This window comes from Rhincodon typus, chromosome 19, assembly GCF_021869965.1.
Source record: "Rhincodon typus isolate 14 chromosome 19, sRhiTyp1.1, whole genome shotgun sequence".
NCBI lineage: Eukaryota > Metazoa > Chordata > Chondrichthyes > Orectolobiformes > Rhincodontidae > Rhincodon > Rhincodon typus.
The window spans coordinates 55,947,702-55,964,682 of NC_063350.1; the positions used below are offsets into that span (position 1 = coordinate 55,947,702).

At 42.3% G+C, this 16,981-nt stretch overlaps 1 long non-coding RNA gene across 4 annotated transcripts in view; it reads right to left on the bottom strand.

The window, feature by feature from the left end:
- Positions 1–16,981, bottom strand: part of LOC125485526 — a 35,970-nt gene extending 18,989 nt beyond the window's left edge. The window contains exons 1-4 of one of the 4 annotated variants that reach the window (XR_007264231.1): positions 16,747–16,981; positions 13,223–13,298; positions 10,788–10,826; positions 8,621–8,757 (exon numbers count right to left, since the gene is read on the bottom strand). This is a non-coding gene — a long non-coding RNA (uncharacterized LOC125485526). The other 3 variants (XR_007264230.1, XR_007264233.1, XR_007264232.1) reach the window with 3 other exon arrangements.

A 16,981-nucleotide genomic window follows, 5' to 3' on the forward strand; every position in this document is an offset into this window, starting at 1 on the left:
CAAACTCCACACAGACAGTCACCCAAGGGTGGAATCGAACCCGGGTTTCTGGCGCTGTGAGGCAGCAGTGATAACGACTGAGCCACCATGCTGCCCTTGTGGGGTCTTTTTTGGGTTTGGTAAGGGTTTTACAGGGAATGGTACAACGACAAGGAAATAGATGTACAGATCAACCTATGAGTTAACTGAATAACCAAACTACAAGAGGAACTGAATGACCTCCAGTTTGTTCCTAAAATTTCAAGTTAAATCACCACTAGTCTTCTCTCTCTAAAGAGAGTGAGGCCTATGGTCTGCTAGGACTATGGTGACTACTTTATTATGTAACAGCATCAGAGTTACAATGACAGTTTTCTCACGGGATTTTTTTGAAGAAGCTAAATCTTTTATCTTGCTCTTTTGTACCGCAAAATACGGTGATTCCAACTGAGTTCTGATGTTTATTCTCTTATCTGTTGCAGTATTCGTGTGAAGAAGAGGAGGTGCAACACTGCCACTTGTGTGACACAACGTCTGGCGGACTTTTTGAGTCGTTCCAACAGCAACTTGGGTGCCTTCTACTTGCCAACAAATGTGGGATCAAACACTTATGGCAAGAGAGATGCCATGGGGCTGTATAGCAGAGAACTCTACAGTTACCTCCAACGCTAGAGCTGAGAGCAGTCCAGGGCCCTTTTTTTCTTAAAATTAGAAGATTATTTCTGTAGGTCCAACATTGGTAGAGGATCATAATGCTGTTTTAGAAGTTTTAAGCAGTGGTACCCTGTTTCACTGTTCTTGCTGTGGAACAACAGTATGGATTTCAGGTTCATTGCCATGTGTATGAAGTTTCCTGCATGTTTTTAATTTGAAGAAACCTGCTGGTACTACATGAATTAATTGTAATAACTAAGTTATTCTGAATCTATTAAAGATGAGTATTGAGAATTTTTTTTAAAAGCTGGACAATATTTGAATTTCTGTGTAGATACCATAGTGAGAAAAGCATGACATATATGTTTTCTGGTAAATAAGGTGGCTGATGTGCAGAAATCAACTGTTATGCTCAGGAATGATCAGACTGAACTACTCCAATACATACACATTTCATCCATTTAACTGGCGTGGCATGTGCTCTCTCTGTCTGGTAGCACCGTACTTATATAGGAACAAAGGACTTTCCAACAGGAGTTGGTCATTTGCTCCTTCAAACCTGCTCTACCATTCAATAACAGCATGGCTGATCTGACTGTGGTCTCCTGTACTTTCCTGTCTGCCCCCATAGCACTTAAGTCCCTTGTCTTGTCAAAAATCTATATAGCTCAGCGCTGAATGAATTCAATGACCCTGCCTCTACTGCGCGGGAATGAGAATCCACGGACTAAAGACTCACAGAGAAAAAAACAATTGTCCTCATCTCCATCTTAAAAGCGTGGCCTCTTATTCTTAAATGGTGTCCCCTACTTCTAAAGTTCCCCAGTATCTACCCTGTCAAGTCTCCTGAAGGTCTTAAACAAAAAATTGAAAGAACTGCGGATGCAGTTGTGGGTGGGAACCGGAGTAGGACTGGATAAGGGAATGTTCCACATAACGGAGTCTTGTCATTACATGGGACGCTACCACAAACAATCCATTTTCAGTCACTAATGATCCCCATTAGCAGCTATTCATTCTTCCAGGCTGATCTTTGCATGCTTTTTGGTATGCCCAACTGTGTTTTTTTCTCTCTCTGGGCTCCATCTCCACTTATCATTTACTCCTTCCCCTTCCCCCACCCCTTCTCCAACATATAAATGAACCATTTCCTAGCTACCATCAGTTCTGAAGAAGGGTCACTGGATCCAAAACATTAACCCTACTTTCTCTCCATGACCTGCTGAGTTTTTCCTGAAGATCTTATATGCTTCAGTCAGGTCACTTTTCATTCTTCTAATCTCCCATGGGTTTATGTCTAACTTTTCTTTGTTAAGATTAACCCTGATGAAGGGTCTAGGCCCGAAACATCAGCCTTCCTGCTCCTATGATGCTGCTTGGCCTGCTGTGTTCATCCATCTCTACACCTTGTTACGTCTCTTCCTTTTTACTTCCCTCTCTTGAATGGCATTCTGCACTACCTCCTGTTCTGTGGCCAGTTTGCTCATCCTCCCTGCAGACACTGCTCTCATTTATACAAGGTGCAAGAACCTCAATCGTCTTTCACAATTGCAGAGTCTGAGACATCTCCATTGCTACCTTGGATCACTGTCCAAATCAGAAGCACCTCATCTAAGGGACGTGACTGCTCCCTGGATCAAGACATCCAGGTAACTTTCTTCCTCCTTGATGTATCCATGTGCTTGAATCTCAGACTCCAGCTCATCAGTCCTGAGCTGAATTTCCTTGAGTTGCAGATACTTACTGCACAGTGGTTGCTGTGGTTCTTGCAGCTGTCTGTCAACTCCCACATACTACAGCTGCAAAACATCATCTGCATTGCCACCTATATTGTTTTATTTAATTACATTGATTCAAAGAATAGAAATATAATTTTTGTTATCTATATTTATAACTTACCTAGCTAATGCAATCTCCCAGTACCTGTTACAACTAATGGCCCAGGTTAGAACAGAGAACAGAGAACAGTACAGGCCCTTCGGCCCACGATGTTGTGCCGAACTTTTATTCGAAACCTAAGGTCTATCTAACCTCCACCCCTACCTTATACCATCATCCATATGCCTATCTAGTAGCCGCTTAGATGCCCCTATTGAGGCCGACTCCACTACCCACTCCGGCAATGCATTCCACGCCCCTACCACTCTCTGAGTAAAGAACCTACCTCTGATGTCTCCCCGATATCTACCTCCACTCACTTTAAAACCATGTCCCCTTATAATAGCTACCTCCACCCTAGGAAAAAGTCTCTGGCTGTCTACTCTATCTATACCTCTGATCATTTTGTACACCTCTATCAAGTCACCTCTCATCTTTTGTCGTTCTAAAGAGAAAAGCCGGAGCTCTCTCAACCTTTCCTCGTAAGACCTTCCCTCCATTCCAGGCAACATCCTGGTAAATCTCCTCTGCACCATTTTCAACGCTTCCACATCTTTCCTGTAATGAGGCGACCAGAACTGGACACAATACTCCAGATGTGGCAAACCAGGCTTTTGTATAGCTGGAGCATAACTTCATGGCTCTTGAACTCAATCCCTCTATTAATGAAAGCTAACACACCATACGCCTTCTTAACAACTCTATCCACCTAGGTGGCAGCTTTCAGGGAACTGTGGACATGAACCCCGAGATCCCTCTGCTCCTCCACACTGCCAAGAATCTTTCCGTTAACCTTGTATTCTGCTTTCAAATTTGTCCTTCCAAAATGAATCACCTCACACTTTTCAGGGTTAAATTCCATCAGCCACTTCTCAGCCCAGCTCTGCATCCTATCAATGTCCCTTTGTAACTAGAACAGCCCTCCGCACTATCTACAACTCGACTCACCTTCGTATCATCCGCAAACTTACTAATCCACCTTTCCACTCCTTCATCCAAATCATTTACAAAAGTCACGAAAAGAAGAGGACTCAGAACAGATCCTTGTGGTACACCACTCGTAACTGAGCGCCATGTTGAATATTTTCCATCCACTACCACCCTTTGTCTTCTAAGGGTCAGCCAATTCTGCATCCAATCTGCCACAATTCCCCCTATCCCATGCTTCCTTACTTTTTGCATGAGCCTACCATGGGGAACCTTATCAAATGCCTTACTTAAATCCATGTATACCACATCCACTGCTCTACCTTCATCCACGTGTTTGGTCACTTCTTCAAAGAATTCAATAAGGTTTGTGAGACATGATCTACGCCTCACAAATCCATGCTGACTATCACGAATCAAACTGTGCCTATCCAAGTGATCATAAATCCTATCTCTCAGAGCCCTTTCCAATAATTTGCCCACCACTGAAGTCAGACTAACTGGCCTGTAATTTCCGTTTAGAAGTATAAAATGTAAAATCTCACCAATCAATCACCTATCTGAATGCCTTTGAACATTGATCAGCTGCTGGAGATTGAAAAACATATTTAAAAAGAAGCAAAAAGGCCATTGCATCAAACAGCCAATTTAACACTTGTTCCTCATTATACTTAGTTGTGATCATTTTCACTGTGCTCCTGTGCTTCACTCTGCAGTCCCATTCTAGTAGAGAGGGAATGTTACACAGAACAGAAGGAGAGCTGCATGCTCTTTGAATCATGCCCTGTATTCCTTTGCATCCGCAATGAAGGTGGATAGAACCTCAGTTACACTGAAACACTCACAGTAAGTATTATACTGAAATGTCAATCGAGATAATGTGATCATGTACTGCAGTGGAAACTACCAGCAACTGAGACAAAAGGTAAAATCCCAACATTGAATGGAATAGGTAAATTCCCAAATGTAAGTTCCCTCCCAAGTCATGCAACATCTTAATTTAGGAAATTATCACTGTTCCTTCACTGTTGCTGGGGGAAAATTCTCAAATTTCATCCTTGAGGGATATGGGCCAGATGCTGGCAAATGGGATTAGATTAATTTAGGATATTTGGTCGGCATGGATAAGTTGGACCGAAGGGTCTGTTTCCGTGCTGTGTAACTCTATGGCTCTATATCAGCACTGTGTGTATATCTATGACACATGAAGTGTAGAAGATTCAAGAGGGCAGCTCACTCCCACCTTCTCAAAGGAAATTATAGATGTACAATAAACACTGGCCCAGTAAGTAATGCCCAAATCCCATGAATAAGTGATTAAAAAAATTGAACTGTAGAAATTCAGTCTCAATGGAAACTCATCCATGAACATATAAATGTGCAACAACCTTTTTCTTTAAAGTGCAGACAGCAATTGTCAACTCATCATTATTCACAATGACCAAGAAGGTTTATGAATAAGCTTGACACAACATGATGGTGGTGTTAAAGGACGTCACTCAGGAGAATAATGTGTTGACATGAGAATCAATAAGCATTTGGCAAACCTCAAACAGGTAGAAAGTACCTACAGTCAGGATGAATGGAGCAAAGCACTTCCATCACTATCTGTATGGTTTATAAACTTATGTCTTCAGTTGTGGGACTTTGTTATTCAATCTCTAATGGGGCAGCACATTGTGAAAAATGAACAGTTCTCCAACAGGAAAAGTAAACTCACTTTATCTATTTTCCACCACTCACTTTTATTATGATCAGTTAATCCAGGAGTGGAATGAAGAACTTCTGCATATGTCCTGTTTCCAAACCATCCTCTTGTGCCTTTCTGCTTGGTCAGCTTTGTATATTGGCACATTAACTACAAGGATAGAGTAATGGGAGAAGCTGAGAGAAAATGCAACGGAACAAATATTGGGCTAAATGTATTTATTAATGGTGGAATGAGATCCTACAAATTCCACAGGCATTGATTTTCTGGTCCTATATTGTGAAAGACAAATCAGGATAAGTAATAACTGATCTGGTTACAGAAGCTGCACTCAGCAGTTCTGTAACCAAACACCATGTCCCTGGAGTTTCACCTAATCTCATATTTACTTTAAACAAGTTCTAATTGCTATGGCAAAGACTTGAATGCATTGTAGTACAGCAGTGAGCTAAAAAAGGCATCTACAGGACATGACTAACACATTAAACAAGTTAGCATGATATCTACAACTGACCAAAAACGAATGAAAGTAACTCTCCTAAATTCAGGGGACCAGTTTGCACTGAAGTCATCACAGAATCCAAGCATGCTCCAAATGCCATAATTCCACACAAACACCAAAATTCCAAACAAACTCATTCTCTAAACTCTGAATCTATATCCCGGCTCTCCCCATTCTGTAACTGGATCCTTGACTTTCATAGACCGCAATGAGTAAGAATAGGCGACAACGCCTCCTCCACAATAATCCTCAACACCGGTGCCCCACAAAGCTATATATTCAGCCCCTTATTGTACTCCTTATACACCCACGACTGAGTGGCCAAATTCCGCTCCAACTCCATTTACAAGTTTGCTAACAACACTACTGTTGTAGGGCGGATCTCAAACAACATGACGGGGAATACAGGAAATAGATAGTGTGCTTAGCGGCATGGTGTAAAGACAACAATCTCTCCAACATCAACCAAATGAAGGAGCTGGTCATTGTCTTCAGGAAGAGGAGAGGAGGGCACGCCCCTGTCTGCAACAATGGAGGTGAGGTGGAGATGGCCGAGAATTTCAAGCTCCTAGGAGTGATGATCCCCAACGATCGGGCCTGTTCTACCCGTGTTGATGCGACGGTCAAGAAAGTACAACAACGCCTCTACATCCTCAGGAGGATAAGGAAATTCAGCATGTCCATGAGGACTGTTACCAATTTTTATAAATGCACCCTAGGGAGCATATCCCTTACCTGGATGTGTCACAGCTTGGTATGTCAACTGCTCTCCCCAAGACCGCAAGAAACCATACAGAGAGTCGTGAACGCAGCCCAGTCCATCAGACAAACCAACCTTCCATCCATTGAGTCCATCTATACTTCCCGCTGCCTCAGGAAAGCTACTAACACAATCAAAGACCTCTCCCATCCCGGTTATACTCTCTTCCACCGTCTTCCATAGGGCAGAAGTTATAAAAGTTTGTATACACACACGAATAGCTTCAAGTACAGATTCTTCCCCATCATTGTTAGACTTCTGAATGGACCCCTCAAATTGTAAATTTAATGTTGATCTCGCACTTTGTGCACATTCTCTGCAGCTGTGACATTGTAATCCTCGCTCTGTTCTATTACTCTACTGCACTTTATATGGTTTATCTGCCTGTACTACACACAAAACAAAGCTTTTCACTATACCTAGGTACATGTAACAATAATAAGTCAAATCAAATTAAATTCAGTCTATGTACATCACATCAAACCTATTGGTTAAATATTTTTCCTGTTATTTCCTGTCCTGATTTTCAAAGTAGTTGTACAGTTTTGGAGCATTGTCTCTGGCTCAGGTAGCACTCCTACCTCTGAATAATAAAGCTCAAGATTCAGGGCCAAAGAAATGAAAGCTGGAGCTGAGAAAGTGCTGCACTGTCAGAGGTGCAATCTCACCAGTAAGGCTCAGGCTCTTTTTGGCTGCTCAGGTACAGACAAAGCATCCCACAGCAATAGTTGGAGGAAGAGCAAAGGAGTTAGTTTTGGTGTCCTGGCTAATATTTATCTCCTAGTCATAGAATTATTACAGTGCTGAAGGAAGCCATTCAGCCCATTGTTTCTGCACCAACTCTATTATCTAGTGCCAATCTCTTGTATTTCCCAAGCTCCCTGCATAAGATTTCCATCCAAATCTTTGTTGAATGCCTCAATTGAATCTACCTCCACTGTATTTCCAGGCATTACATCCCATACCCTAACTACTCACTGTGTGAAGAAGTCTTTTTCTCACTTCACCCTTGCTTCATATGCACATCACTTTATATCTCTGCCCTCTCATTTTTGTATCTTGTACAAACAGAAACAGCTTCACACTATCTTTTCTCTCCAGCTGGCTCATGATTTTAAAGACTTCAATCTAATCTCCTCTCAGCCTTCTTCAGTCCAAGGAGAACAATCCCAATTTCTTCAATCTATCCTCATGGCTGATGTTTCTCACTCCTGGAACCATCCCAGTGGATCACTTTGCACTCTCTCCAACTGGCATCACAGAAACAGTAATGTTTGTGAGAATTTGCTGAGTGCATATTGACCGCAGTGTTTCCTATTTTACAACAGTGGCTGCACTTCAGAAAGTACTTTGATGACAGAAAACTGCTTTGATATGTTCAGTGAAGATTGCTATTTAAATTCAAGTCTCTTTCTTTCTTTATACTTTGGGAATCTTTAGCAAGAGGAGAGTCATACAGTCATAGAGATCTACAACACAAGAAAAATGCCCTTTGGCCCATCAAGTCCACACCAGTCAAAAACAACCATCTGATTATTCTCATTCCATTGTCCATCACTTGGTCCATAGCCCTGATTGCCTTGGCATCGCAAGTGCACATATAAATGCTTCTTAAATGTTATTAGGGTTTCTGTTTCTACCACCCTTACAGGCAGTGACTTCCAGAATGCTACTAACCTCTGGGTAAAAACAAAAGATTTTCCTCACATCTCCTCTAAACCTTCTGCCCCTTATCTTAAATGTACATCGCCTGGTTGTTGATCCCTCCATTGTGGGGAAAAGTTTCTTCCTGTCTACCCTCTCTATGCCCCTCATAATTTTATACATCTCAAATCAAGACTCCTCTCAATCTACTCTGCTCTAAGAAAACCAGCCCAAAGTCAGTCCAATCCCTCTTCATAACTCAAACTCTCCAGCCCAGACAACATCCTGGTAAATCTCCTCTGCACTCTCTCCAGCGCTATAACATCCCTCCTATAATGTGGATTCCAGAACCGCACACGACACTCTAGCTGTGGCCTAACCAACATTTTATACAGTTCCAGCATAACCTCCCTGCTCTTAAACTCTGCCTGAGGCAAGTACACCTATGCCTTCTTAATCAACTTGTCCCCCAGTCCTGATACCTTAAGGAACAAGTGGATACACACATGATGTCCCTCTGATCCTTGGTGCTTCCCAGGGTCCTACCTTTTATCACATATTCCCTTACCTTGTTTGTCTTGCCCAAGTGCATCAGCGCACACTCATCCAGATTGAGTGCTTCATTTTCCAAATACCAGGTTGACTTACAATGTTGTCTTTAAGTTGCAGAGTTTCAATTTCGGCGTTCCTCAAAGTTAGGAAACCCTGAAGAGATATACTCATGATGTCATCACTATACCATTGATGTCAACTGAGGTATAAAAGTCTTATACTCCATCATACCCTACACTCACTTGAAGCATAACATGCTCTTGGATACTTGCTGGCTCTGTCTACCTAATAACTTAATGTTAGCCCAGACACTTATATGCCTGTGAATGTAATATTTGTATTTATTGTTATACACATCCATTGGATTCCTTAGTGATTGAATAAACCAACAAAACTGATAAAGCAACATATTAGTACAAGGAAGAGAATTTTAACAAAGTCTCCTAGACTCTTTTCTCACCCATTTCATAAAAAGCCCAATAAGAGAGGGAACACTGCAGTGTCTATTAAGGGGGGGAACAGATAAGTGAAGTAATCATATGAGGATATCTAAGCTATATCCACAGCTAAACAACATTGGGAAAGAATTTTATAAACAGAAGAGCAAATCGGAAAGAAGTAGATTTTAAGGGATGCAACTGAAACAGAAACAAGCGAACAAAAACAATTTCATGATAAATAACTAAATAGTAAGGTGTTTAAAATGGTGATCAGTGCAGTCCAGGAGGATTTTCTATTTAATTTGTTTACAGAATGTGGGTATTGCTGGTTGAGCCAGCATTTATTGCCCATCCTTAATTGGCCCTTGAGAAGTTGGGGGTGCACTGTCTTTATGCATAGGATTGGGGGTCATGAACTGATACGGATAGAGAACTGGTTAGCTGACAAGAAACAGGGTCACAATAATTTTTTTTCCTGAATGGCAGACAGTGATGGTCAGGTATTGCAGGGACTATCGATAGGTCAAAATTGCTATTCACAATTTTATATTAATGTCTCAGATTAGGAAACTAAATGTAATATCTCCAATATTGCAGACAACGTAAGGCTGAATGGGAAGGCAAATTGCTTCCATGTGATTTGGACAAGTTGAGTGAGTTAGCAAATGCATGGCGGATGCAGGATAATGTGGATAAATTTGAGTTTGTCCACTTTGTTAGTAAAAACAGGAAGGCAAATTATTACCTGAATGGAGATAAATTGAGAGAAGGGAATGTGCAACAAGACCTGGGTGTCCTTGTACACCATTCACTGAAGGTAAACTCATAGGTGCTGCAGGCGGTGAAGAAGGCAAATGGTATGATGGCTTTCATAGTGAGATTATGTGAGTACATGACCAGGAATGTTTAGCTGCAGTTGTACAGCGCATTGATGAGACCACTTGGAATATTGTGTGTAGTTTTAATCTCTTTATCTGAGGAAGGATATTCTGGTTATAGAGGGGCTGCAGCAAAAACTTAACAGACCAATTCCTGGAATGAGAAGAGATTGAATTGGTTAGGATTATATCCTTTGGAGTTCAGCAGAATGACGGCGATCTCATAGAAACCTTCATTGTTCTAACAGGACTAGATTGGGAAGGAAGTTCCCAATGGTGAGGGGAGTCTAAAACCAAGGGTCACAGTCTAAGGATATAGGGAAAACATTTTAGGAGTGGGATGAGGAAAAATTTCTTCACCCAAAGAGTGGTGAGTCTGTGCAATTTGCTACCACAGAAAACAGTCGGGCCAAAACATTGTATGATTTCAAGGAAGAGTTGGGGCTAAAGGGATCAAAAGATATGGGGAGAAAGCAGGAATAAGCTATTGAGTTGGACGATCAACCATGATCATATTGAATAGTAGCACAGGCTCAAAGGGCCAAATGGCCTACTCCTGCTCCTTTTTTAAATTTTCTAGGACAGAAACAAAGAGTACAGGTTAAAGGTTTCTATTGGGAATGGATAACGATGGGAAGTTGTGTTCCACAAGGATTGGTGCTGAGACTGCAGTTGTTCTCTGATTTAAATGGTTTAGACATGGGAATCTGAAAAATACCAAACTTTGGGACTGCTGGTTAAAGTAGAAGTGTATTGTAAGAATATACTGCAAAACATGAACTGATTTTTGGAAGTGTGTGTTATTGGAAAATAAGCTTCAATACGGATTCAGTATTGCAACAAAAATATCAGAGTTATAGCTTACCAAACATAGGTTCATCCCATCCAGGAGAAGGTGAGTTGTCTGTGGGAGTGAGAGATGTAAATAAACCCTCAATGAACCAAAGAAAGCTACATGAACCGATGTGGGACCTACACCACAATCTTGACTAAATTTGAAATGGGAATGATTACAGCAAAGGAGAGAGAAAATTAGATTGGTGATGTTCTGTAAAATAGAGAATAGACCGGTGACAACTAACAGAAAGAAAAACCTGATGCCTTCCAGCAAAAAACAAAATGTGAGGCAGCCATCCAGGCAAACTGCAAAGAGAAATTGCTTCTAAGATAGTGAGTCAACAATCTTCTTCTCAAGGCCAATTTCCCCAGTGGAAAGGAAATACTAATAACTGGCCGTGCTTAAGGCCCACCTCCAGATTATTTCTGTTTAAAGGCTTCATTGTCAGGTTTGTGCCTGCTCAACTAACTGAGGAAGGGTCACCAGATCCAAAACGTTAACTCTGTTTTCTCCTTCACAGATGCTGCCAGATCTGCTGAGCTTTTCCAGCAACTTTGTTTTTGTTCCTGACTTACAGCAATCCGCAGTTCTTTTGGTTTTTAGTAACCATATCATGTTGGCAGAATACAGAATCCAGTCTGTGATGCTGACACAAATAAGCAGGAACAGAAGTGGGAGAAAAAGTGGTAAATATACCTGTAAGAAGAATAAAGAGGACACATACCCCTTCAAAATGATGTACCTGGTTGGAATAGAGGGACAGGGTGGTCAGTGATAGAAAGATATCTAAACATAGTGCTGCGTGTAAATAAGGCCATTACAGATATTAAATATAACGTTGAGGCTCTTTTCTCAAAAGGTAGAATTAAAAACCAAAGTTTTGTTAAATAGTGAAGAAACTTGATTGGACCACACTTGGTGTAAGTGTGCATTTCTGGACTTTATGTTCTACAAGGTACTGAACAAGGAGCACAAATAAAATTAGAACAGTTACAGAACTCAAAGGTTCTGTTTATCAAGAAAGATTAAAATAAATTTTAGCATTTTCTCTGGAAAAAGAGAAGATTGAGGAATGAGCTGATATGGGCTCTTCGTGTGGGTGGACATAGATTTCCACTTTCAACTTTTTAATATATTCCTTCACAGGATGAGGTAATCGCTGGCTGGGCCAGTATTTATTGTCCAGGGGGCAGTTAAGAGTCAACCACATTGCAGGAGTCACATGTAGCCTAGACCAGGTAAGGATGGCAGTTTCCTTCCCTAAAGGACATTAGTGAACCAGAAGGGGTTTACCCAACAATCAATTCTTGGTCATCATTAGACTCTTAACTCCAGATCTTTATTGAATTCAAATTCCACCATCTGTCGTGGTGGGATTCGAATCCCCAGATTCCCCAGAATATTACCTAGGTGTCTGGATTAATGGTCTATTGATGATACCACCAGGCAATCGCCTCCCTTTCTTTTAACACCCAGCAAAAACCACTATTTTACAGCAACAAGAACACTTGACAGAAACAAAATATACACAGGCTTCTTTCTCCAGCAAAATGCACCACAACGACTAGAATTATGGCCTAGAAATATAAAATGGCTCATTAAAACATCTAATAGGGAATGTTGCCAGAGAGTGGTCGCAATGCAGAACTTACTATCACTTGGAGTAATTGAGACAAAACACAAGAAGATAGATCAGCAAACACGTAGGAAAAAAGGATAGTGATGGAGTTAGATGAAGAAAGAATAACAGTTGGCTTGTGTGGAACATAAATATCAATATTGACCTGTTAGCTTGACAGCTCTATTTCTATATTGTAAACACCATGTAATATTATAACTTGAAGTACCACTGAGTCCTCATTTGCTATGATATAGGACTGCAGGCCACATTCACTACTGGACAATATCAGTATACCTCATCCATTATCATAAGACATAAAACTTTCATTTGACAAAACAGCATCGCTAAAACAGTTACTCATCATCCTTCAAAAGTTTCACTAAAATATAACTTGCTGCTGCTGGTCAGGTCTGAAGCCAAACTCGGAAATGTGTTGGGTGTTTTCACAATATCAAAGATGCTGAATTATGGAGTCAATATTGACAATGCAGCGTGTCAGTTAATGAGCCAGGGCTCGCAGCAAAAAACAATATTTTACAGCAAAAAGAACTCATGATGGAAACAAAATTTGGGCAGGCTTATTTCTCCAGCAAGCTGCATGAAGGATAGCTACACAAGATAAATAATATGGACTGATTTTCGGATGGAATTATGTTTATTCTTGTATTTTAAAATAAAGTGAATTTCTGAAGGTTGGAAAGGAGAAATGACATACACTGATACTTGGAGACTCTGACCCTGAAACTCTTCAGGAGTCTCTGCTTATTTCTATCTGTAACTTTGTCAAGTTTGTTTAGTCTGTGTAATTGTAATGCATGATGCATTTGTAAAGAAGGCTTACCTCACTCAAAATGGACACATGATCCCGCAGGATGTCTCCTAGGAGTCACATGGCTCTCCCCGTCGATCCATTTCAGCTACAAAAGCACATAGACTGATATGTTATGTCAGTATCAGCCACAATGGAAGATTTGATTAACCCTCGGATAACCTCACAGGTGCTTCTAAAAGTCCGAGAAATCAAAGCTTCTGAGGAAAACAGGAGACTGGAGAATCATCCCCCATACACAGAGAATTCCAGAATAATTGGCTTTCCTAGTGGAACAATGATTCACCAAAACTTATCTTAGCAGCTATCTTTGGTTCTGAACTGCATAAGACTCCAAGAGACGCCATTTTTAAAAACAGCAGCAAGAACTCAAGAGACAGGATTCTTAACAAGGAGAGACAAATGGCCATAATTGAGTTATATCATAGAATCCATATTGTGCAGAAGCAGGCCATTCAGCCCATACCAACCTTCTGAACAGCATCCCACCCAGCCTGTGCAATTTGAGCAACTTAGCATGGCCAATTCACAATAACCTGCACTTCTTTGGGCTGTGGGGGGAATCTGTAGCCCCCGGAGGAAACCCACACAGGGACAGGGAGAATGTGCAAACTCCACACAGACAGTCACCAGAGGCTGGAATCAAACCCAGGTCCCTGGCGCTGTGGGGCAGTGGTGCTAACCCCTATGCCACCCTAGGATACTTATTTCACAGACTATTCTGAGGACTTATCTGGTGTAATCATAATAGATGGAGAGGGAACGGTATGTTACCATGGTTCAGTGGGCAGCCCTTTCACATCTGAGGTAATAGGTTCTGGGTTCAAGTCCAACGCCAGGGACAGGAGCACAAACATCAACAGTGATAATCAAGTGTTGTACAGACGGAGTGCTGCCAGCTGTAGTTGTTAAGTTGAAGACCCAGGATGGGTTTTATGATCCCATGGCACCCATTTTAAAGAGGAGCAGCAGAGATTATACAAATGCAAAAGGTTCTGCTGAAAGGTCATTGGTCTGAAACATTGGCCCAGACATTCTGGTTAGGATTGGAAACCCTATTTCCAAACTGGAATTGGATTAGAAATTATCCAATTTGCCTTAAGACGGCTACTGCCTGGGAGATTCCTGGACAGAGGCCTCCTGTTTTGATGATAAAAGCAAAATACCACAGAGATGCTGGGAAACTGAAATTATAGAATCCCTACAGTGTGGAAGCAGGCCATTCAGCCCATCAAGTCCACACTGACTCTCTGAACAGTAACCCATCCACACCCACACTATCCCCGTAACCCTGCATTCTCCATGGCTAATCCCCCTAGCCTGTACATCCCTGGACACTATGGACAATTTAGCATGGCCAGGACTGTGGAAGGAAACCAGAGCACTCGGAGGAAACTTACGCAGACACGGCGAGAATGTGAAAACTCCACACAGACAGTCGTCAGAGGATGGAATTAAACCTGGGTCCCTGGTGCTGTGAGACAAAAATGCTAACCACTGAGCCACCGTGCTGCCCCCATAAACTAAAAAGAGTAAATGCTGGAGAAGTTCTGCATGTCAAGCAGCATCTGTGAGGAGAGAAATTTAACATTGGGTCTGATATGACTTTTTTTCAGACTGGGCTAACAGTAGGTTTTTAATCTTCTCACATTTTCTGGGTGGCTCAACTTAATGGAGGTGGAACCCTCTGAGGTTTCTGACTTCAAGGGGCTTTTTCCAGAGGCTTCCAGGTGCAGGGGAATGGCTTGTTGGAAGTTCCACTTCCCATGGAGTCTGCTACATCTTGGGTACTGCAGGGTCCTGACACACTCCTCCATCAACACTTCGGTCATTGGAATATCTGGGCTGTGAACTCCATTTCTCTCTGCACACAGCAGAGAGAATCGCATTGCTTTTACAGGTGGCTGCTATGACTCATATCTCTGACATGACGTAGCAAAGATGGTAGTAAACATGTGCTGTACAAATGCAAGAGTTTCTTTTGCTGGTCAAAAATCTTGGGACATGGATGGATTGCAGCACTGTCAGAGGTACTGGCTTTCATAAGCGATGATGAATGGGGGCACTTTTTGGTCTCTCTTGTGGGTGCAAATGAAGCAAACGTGGTGTGAAGAAAAACTCAGTGAGGAACTGAGTAGGAACTGGAATGCATTGCCTATAAATATGGTGGAGGCAGGTTCAAGTGAGGCATTCAGAAGGGCATTGAATTATTTGGATATAAATGGTGCACAGGGGTACGGGAAAAAGGCAGGAGATTGGTGTTAGGGAATAGAACCAGTGCAGGCACGATGGGCTGAATGGCCTCTTTCTGCACCATAACAGTTGTGTGTTTCTGTGATGTTGAGTGTATCATAGCAGTACTGAGTGAGGAACTGGACCTCTCAGTCAGCATCACTATAAGCAGCTTATCTGAACATTGGGCCTATAGCTGTTGGACATTGCTGAGGGCAGAGCTGGTGACTGAACTTCCCGTATTAGAACAGTGGCTGTGCCTTTGCCAAGGAAGTCTGGAGAAAGATGTAGTGGTTTTTCTGTGACATGGAACTCTGTGCTCTATGGTCTGTTCCCCATGACACGCACTGACACAAACATCGCCTGCTTCTGGAGGACTATCAACTCAGTGAAAGATGCTCTTTGGTCTGCCCAAAACTTGTTGGTCTTCCTGACTAAGGACTTGACCTCAACCAAGTGTTGCAGACTGGCACATCCCAAGGTCCAGGACTACGTGCTGAGGGATGCACTAAAGCGTAGGGCAGCTGCCGCCAAGGGGAATGGGGAAAGACCACCGTCTGCGGTCTTTCTGCTGGAGGTAAATGGGGGTCCGTTCTGTTATCAGACTCTCCTGGTACCTCAAATAAAAGTAAACACAATCCTGCACAAGTAAGAAATGCCTTGGGTTAGTTTCTTGGACAGAGTCAAAATACATGCTACTATACAGAACTGAACTGCTTTAGTGACTATGTATGTATATAAAGATATTTTTATAAATAAAGTATATTTTTTAAATTAAAGTACATCCCAAATGTACTTCCCTGGCACCTGGGACGAGCAAAGGCGCCACATAAACGCAAAACTTCACTTAGCTAGGTTAGTCAGGACACATAGAGGTACCGCACTTCAGAGTGTGGGAGGGGTTAACCACTGCATGTCAGTTTACTTAAGAGAAGCAAATAATTCAAATTTACCTTCACATCTACCTTCCTTCACCCTGTGTCTGTTTTACCCAGTTGGAGTATTAAATACGCAGACCAGGTTCCATACGGTTACCCCTTTAACAGCCGGTAGTGCACTGGCGGGACTTGTAAACACTTGGTGTTCACATTAACTTGGCCAAACACACCCACAGAGACTAGCACTGGGCTGCTACCACCTCTCCCTAAACAGTTAAGTTGCACGCTGACTTTTTTTTAAAAATCGTGGTGAGTCTTGGCAGTGGATCTCACAACCTTAGCACATTGACGGATTGGTGGAAGCGAGCTTGCCTTGGCCGCATTAATACCTTCCTGGTATTCTCACAGAGACTTGCTACACATTACCTGTGTCCATCCACCGGATAAACTGCTGCTACTCGGCTCCCCGGATACCACCCACGACCAGGCGGATACCGAGAGGAGAGGAGAGGACAGGACCCCGTGAACCTCACCAACCTCCGGCACTGGAGCACCTAAACGAGCTCAGACTTAAGGACGTGGAATCTCTCTCGAATTACCACCCCCACCCTCAGCCAGAGCCTAACTCAGACCCTCTCCCCCCCCCCAACCGCCCCACCCC